We start from the raw sequence: 7338 nt of genomic DNA, 5'->3' as shown, positions 1-7338 counted from the left end.
AGCCTCGAACCCGCCCCTCGGCAGGATCCTCGGTCCCAGACCCTGAGCCCTCAGGTGCAGGAGCAGCTGGGGTCTGACTTGCCCTCCACACCCCTACCCACCCGAGAGAGCGGACCCTGGCAGGGGAGGAGCGTGGGGTGCAGGGGCAGGCAAGGGGGAGGGTCCCCAGACAGACAGAGCCCTACCTACCTGCCTACCTGCCTGCCTACCTACCCACCCACCTACCTGAGGAAGGCCGAGGGGCAGACAGACCTGGGAGATGGGTGGGAAGGAGGGCTGCAGGCAGAGCTGGAAGAGGGGCAGGGGGTCCAGAAGAGAGGGACAAAGGCAAGAGACCCTGAGTGGGGGGCGGGGGAGGGGGCCAATCAAGGAGTCAGAGTCCCAGCGCCCGGTCAGGGTGTGGCAACCGGGTCAGAGAGACAGAGGGTGCTCTGGGCTGTGGAGACATCTCCCAAGTCACTGGCCCACAGCCCCTGCCCACGCAGTGACCACGTGAAGCCTCCCCACCCAGGACCCTAGCTCTGAAGGAAAAGGTTGGCAGTGTTGTACCTGGGCCAGACACCAAGCACTTCCTGCGGGAGGTCCTGGGGGGCAAGCTTCTCCCTCCCAGGGCTCTCACCCCAGGATCTAGGGCAGTGGTTCTCGACCTTCTGGCCCTTTAAATACAGTTCCTCATGTTCTTACCCAACCATAAAATTATTTTCGTTGCTACTTCATAACTGTAATGTTGCTACTGTTATGAATCGTAATGTAAATATCTGATATGCAGGATGGTCTTAGGCGACCCCTGTGAAAGGGTCGTTCGACCGCCAAAGGGGTCTCGACCCACAGGTTGAGAACCGCTGGTGTAGGGGGACCAGGAACTGGGTCAGGAGGGGAGGCTGAGCAGGCCCAGTCCCCCAAGAAGGGAGCTCAGGGTAGAGACAGCCCTACCTCAGGAAGCCACCTTCCCCTCTCCTTCCACGGCCGCCCACCGGGCTGCTCACTACACCCAGCTCCTTCCCACTCGGGACCTTTGCGGGGTTCCACCCTCTGCCTGAGAAGATCCTGCTGTGCTCAATGAACTGCCACTCCATCCTCACATCTCTGGTTAAACGCCCCTTCCTCTCCCTGACCTTTCCATCCATACACCCAACAGTTAGGGACCCTCTTCTTAGGGAGGAGGGGAAGAGAAGAGAGGGTGTGCTGGCCTACGCGGGGTGTCTGCACAGTGCGGGGTGACAGTCATTGGAGGCACAAGGTCTGAGAGTGAGTGGTCTCCTCCCTCTTCAGGCTGGGCCACACTTGAAGCATGGGGACACTTCTGCTACAACTGTGCCTCTACCGTGTGCCAGAGTCCACATGAAGTGCTTCCCATGGGTTAAATGTAACCCTCAAAGCAATCCTGCAGCCATTGCAGACTCCAAAAGCATAAGCCACTTGCTTAAGGTCCAGGAGTCTGACCCTGTGGACACAGCCGGGCAGTTGAGAGGGTACTCCGGCCACCCCTTTCACTGCCCAGCAATCTCTAGGACATCCCCACTGAGCCCAAGTATAAGGGGCCATTCTATCGCAGGCACCAGGATCTTACTGAAGGCCACAAAGGGAGCATGGCTCCCTACTGTGCTGCCCTCTACCTTCTGCCCTTTGCTACCTGTAGGCAGAGGTGGGTGGCAATAGGCAACCAGTAGGGATGGTGGGGGGACGTGGAGGCGACAGCGCTTTGCTTCCACTCTCCCCATTCTCAGGACCCATGACTTCGAGTCTCAGCTGGACCATCTTTCTTTTTTTAAGTTTTCTTTTAAATCCTCGCCTGAGGACATGCTTAGAGAGGAAGGGAGAGGGAGAGGAAGAGGGAGAGGGAGAGGGAGAGGGAGAGGAAAACATTGCTCGGTTGCCTTCCTTATGAGCCCAGACCAGGATCAAACCTGCAACCTAGGTATGTGCCCTGACTGGGAACCGAACCAGCAACCTTTCGGTGCACAATATGATGCTCTAACAACTGAGCCACTCTGGCCGGGCTGGACCATCTTTCTCAGCTTTTTACCACCTCATCTACCCAATGTGGATGCTCACCTGCCCCTTTCTTGTGGGGCTGGGGTGGGGATGAAAGGAGCTGATGTGCCCACTCACCCAAGACCTGGCACACAGATCCACTAACAGGCCGTGGCTACCGCAGCTGTAATGAGCGCTTACGCATGAAATGGATTATTTCATCTCTGTCCACCGAGATGAACTGTGAGCCCCCTGAAGGCGAGATCTGCCTGTCCACAAGGTGTCCTCAGCACCTAACACAGCGTGTGGCTCAGTAAGCACATGTGTAAAGGAAGGAAGAGAGGGGGGAGAAGGGAGGGAGGTACAGCCACCTCTCTGCTTAAGCTGGGCTCGCTCAGAGCCTAGTCCCTGGCCTGGACCTGCTCCCGTCCTGGGCAGTGCTGGGACCTGCTGCAGTGGGCATGGGCAGCCAGGCACCTAGGTTCTAGCCGGGCCTCTGCTTCCCGGCTGTGTGGCCATGGACAGCCATACCCCCTCCCTGAGCCTGGCTTTCCCATGTCAAGTGGAACTAACTCAAAGGCTCACAGGACTGTCACAGGCCGCCGGTGGGCTCCGGGTGAGAGCTTTGGGTGCCATGGACACGGAGAGAGCTATTGTTACTCCTTGTAGCTACTTGTGCCTCTTGAAAGAGAACAGGGTCAGTGTCCCCCCATCCAGCAGCCCACATGCACTACATTCCCCAGCATCCTCCCAGGAAAAGAATCATCTCCAGCTTCTCCCCATTCCTCCTCCCCTTCTCCCCTCACCCACCTGAGAGTGAGTCTCAGGAAGGCAGGTGCTGGAGGCCGGCCAGGGGCAGGGGGCACAGTTCCCAGACCACTCATCCCAACTGAAAATGACCTCCTCTTCCTCGTCACAGTCAATGTCACCACCATCCTCCCCTCAGTGCAGGCCGAACACCGGGAGTCATCCTTGTCTCTTTCTCTCACATTCGACATCCCTGGACAAGTGCTATGGGGTTTGCTTTCAAAGTATGTTCCCAATCGGCCACTTCTCATCAGCTCCACTGCCACCACCCTGGCCCGAGCCCCCATCACCTCTCACCTATAGCCTCCTAACCGCTCCTGCTGCTTCCACCCAGCCCCGCTGCGGACAGCCCCAACACAGCAGCCAAAGGGATCCTGTTACATGTAAGACAGATCATGTCACTCCTCTGCTCCAAATCCCTCAATCGCTCGAATATCACTACGAGGTAAACCATGTCTTTTTCATGCTGCAAGGCCCTCCATGACCTGGCCCGCCCCCCTCTGACCTCCTTTCCAGCCACACTGGCCTCCTCATTGCTCCTCCGACACACCGGGCATGCTCCTGCCTCAGGGCCTTGGCACTTGCTAGTCCCTCTCCCCCACGTAGCTGCACGACACCTCACCCACTCAAATGTCCCCTTTCCTGACCCCCCACCTAAAATACTACCCCTCCCTCACACACATCGCCCCTTTGCCTGCTTCTTTTCCTTCATAACACGTTTATATACCATGTTTACTTGTTTAATCTGGTTCCTGCCTGTCTCCCTACCATCACTAGACCGTAAGCTCCGGAAGGCGGGAAATGTGTTGTTTCACTTCTGTGTCCCCAGGGCCTAGCACATTGCCTGGCGTATAGCAGGCACTCAGCAAAGCATCAGATAAAGAGCACACTGACAGATAAAGAAACTGAAGATACTAAAAAGTGTTTTGGAGCCCCAAAAAAGGGGGGGTGACAGCACCTAGCTGGAAGGGTGGGCACTACTACAGCAAGGTGGTCAGAGAAGGCATCTGTGAGGAGGTGCCCCCGGCTGGGCATGCCCCCTCCAGGCCCACACAGTGCCATCATCTCTCCCATCACAGCTCGCCTCACACTGTGTCATCATTGTCTGGCCTGGGTGCTCCATGAGGGCAACGGCCCTTCTCAGTCCTCTTTGGGTCCCCAGCTCCTCCAGAGCCTAAGGTCAGCGTATAGCCCACAAGGTAATAACACCGAAGAACGGATGAATGAGCGGTCCTGGGAGCATCTACTCAGGGGTCGAGGGATTGTGACAGGGCCTGAGGTAGGGAAGCTCAGCAGCAAGGAGCCAGGCAGGAAGCCAAGAGGCCTGGTGGGGAGGGTGTCCTTGGAGCCTCGGGGTCTGGTCTGTACAACACCCAACATTACCTACAACTCCTGGGTTAACTGGGAGGCAGAGTGGGGAAGGAAGGCCATGCTCACTGGACAGCCCCTGGCTGTGAGGTAATGATTCCTCCATTCATTCAACATCTACTGAGTACCTCTTGTGCCCATGTGCCAGGCCCTGGGAGCAGGTGGGGGCAGGGCCCAAGCAAATGCCTTCCCGCCACAGCTCAGGGGCAAATATCCCTGTAGGTGGAGCTTGCTGGAGAAACAACTGATTTGCTTCACCCTGTTTATTACAAGACTAGAGGCCCAGTGCATGAAATTTGTGCACTGGGGAGGGAAGGTCCCTCAACCCGGATTGTGAGAGGGCACAGGCCAGGCCAAGGGATCCCACTGGTGTACAATCGGGGCCTGGGAGGGACATGGGAGGTTGGCCAGCCAGAGAGGGACCACGGGAGGGTTCCAGGGCGTGTCCTGCCCATCTCGCTCAGTCCCGATCAGCCTGACCCCTGGTAGTCAGTACACATCATAGCAAGTGGTTGAGCAGCCTTAGTATATCATTAGCATATTACACTTTGATTGGTTGAATGAACAACCGGACACTTAGCATATTAGGCTTTTATTATATAGGATAATCAAATTTTAGGTATGGGTTTACTACTTTTCTGCCTACTGCCTCCCTGGAATGTGAACTCCAGGAAGGGCAGGAACTGTATATCTTGTTATTGCTGGATCCCCGGCATCTAGTAAGGGCCTGGAGAGCAGTAGGCACTCAATAAGTATTTGCTGAATGAATGGATGAATGAATAAGTGAGTGGCAGAATGTGAGCAAGTCCCTGAAAAAAGCGAGGATTTGGACTTGCAGCCAAGAGGAGAAGGCAATTTGGAAAAGGGCATCACCTGAGCAAGCATAGGTAGGGGGATGGTCACTGGAAGATTGCATGGCCGTGGGCAGGAGGGAAGAGAGACAGCTGAAGCTCGGAGAGCTGCCCGTCCCACCCCCTTCCCTGAGCAAACTGGCCCTGGCAACACTGGTCCGAGACGGGTGGACAAAGCTGAACAAGGAGTGCCAAGGACTTGCAGAGCCTAGAGCCAGCCGGCTGTGGGCCCAGGGCACAGGCAAAGCCTGGCCCAGAACTTTGTCTGAGGTTCTTTGTGGGGCTCCTGGGAGCCTGTCCAGGGGAATGCCAGGAACTGGCCAGGGTGCTATGGGGTGGGCACTCCCCTGCCCCCGGAGGTCTGGCTGGCCATCCAGGCCTGGGTTAATGGCCGGTTGGGGAGAGGATCCTTACCCTTGGGGAGATAACACCACCCCATTGGGATGTTGGAGCTGCTAGGATTAGAGTGGCCAGCAGATCCTCTCCAGGTTACTGAGGCCCAGGAGCGGTGGAGATGCAGGGTTAGGGTCAAAGCTAACCCTTCCCTCACCCCACGCGTTGCCCCCAAGAAATTCAGCAGGAGGGAGTAGGACAAGTCTTTTTCAAAGCGAAGGGACATGGGACAAGTCGATTCCTGCCCAGGGATCGCTGCCAAGCCAAGATGGTTTGCAGGAGGGCAAGCGCCAGGTTGCTAGGGGGCCCGTGCGAGGTCCAGGAGGCTCTCTATCTCCCTCTGCTGGCCGGACCCAGAATTACCAGGGCGTCCCGAGTCACCCACCCAAGCACGATCCTGGGTCCTCTGTGCTGAGCAGCACCCGCGCGCTCTCTCTCTCATCCATAAAGGAGGTGAGTAGAGGTCATATGGGTCATCCCCTGCCTCAGCACCAAGCCCAGCCGCGCTCCGAGGTCCAGCCACAATCCCTCTGCGCTGGGATGCTCGCTCGTTCTGCAAGTCCTTTGCCTGGTCCAACCTGAGCATTTCTTCAGCTTGGCCCAGGCTGTCTTGGAAGGCCATGCTCTTCCACAATACGAATGGAAAGCTGAGGGACCTTCTTCCTTGGAACTGCAGTGGGGAAGGGAGGAGGTCTAACTGGCGGCGATCCGAGAAGCCGCCCTGTCCAAGCCCTTCAGCAAGCAGTTGGTCACGAATGGGTTCTTTTGGGATCGTGGCGCCATCTCCTGGTGTCTACAAGAACTGCACCTGCCCCACCAGGCGCAATCATTGGTTAGGCGAGACCACTGAAAACAATAATCATAGCTGCTTAACTTTTATTGAGTGTTCTGTGAGCCAGGTTCATGCTAAATTCTTGGCACTATCTCATTTCATCCTCACAAAAACCCTATGAGGTGGACATCATTCATCCCATTTTACCTGAAGTTAGGAAAATTAAGCGGCTTACCCCAGAACACACCTCTAGTAAGTGGCAAAGGCCAGACTCCACTTCCTGATGGGCACTTTAACTGAGCTCTTCCGCCTGTACTGGAGGGGGTCGGGGAGTGGCAGCTCGGGAAGGAGCTCTATGGAAGAGCGGTCCCCTTTCCTACTCCCCTCCCCAAACTTGGGCGAAATCCACCTTAGCTTAGCTTACCGCTGGTATAGCAGGGACTGCCCTATGAGTGTCCTTCTTCCCTGACAGCTTGGGAGTTCCTCTAGGACATGGCCATGGAAAATGTTCCCATGTCCCCTCCATTCAGCATGACCACTGAAGGCCCTCTATGTGCTCAGCCCCTTTCACTTGGGACTGACACACCCTGCAGGGCCCTACTCAGCCAATTCAGGAGCTCAGGCAGGTACAGCGTAAGTGGTTGCAAGTGACAGAGACCGGATTTGGTTCAAAGGGTCTCATGTAAATGAAAAGTCCAGAAGTAGATCCAGCCACAGGCGGTATTGAATCCAGGCTCCCAAATGGGGTCTTCCTCCACATCTGCAGCCAGTAGTCCACTGTGTTGGCTTCATTTCCAGGCAAGCTGTCAAAATGGCTAAGGCAGCTCTGAGCTTTGGTCTGGCTTTAAGAGCGGTATTGATAAGTAGAATAAAGCCAAAAAGGATCCCTTTAGAGCGTGGTTCTCCAACCTTCCTAATGCTGCGACCCTTTAATACGGTTCCTCATGTTGTGGTGACCCCCAACCATAAAATTATTTTTGTTGCTACTTCGTAACTGTAATTTTGCTACTGTTATGAATCGTAATGTAAATATCTGATATGCAGGATGTATTTTCATTGTTACAAATTGAACATAATTAAAGCATAGTGACTAATCACAAAAAACAATATGTAATTATATATGTGTTTTCCGATGGTCTTAAGCTACCCCTGTGAAAGGGTTGTTTGACCCCC

The sequence above is a fragment of the Myotis brandtii genome, unplaced genomic scaffold (genome assembly GCF_000412655.1).
Source record: "Myotis brandtii unplaced genomic scaffold, ASM41265v1 scaffold668, whole genome shotgun sequence".
NCBI lineage: Eukaryota > Metazoa > Chordata > Mammalia > Chiroptera > Vespertilionidae > Myotis > Myotis brandtii.
This window is presented reverse-complemented; position numbering follows the sequence as displayed.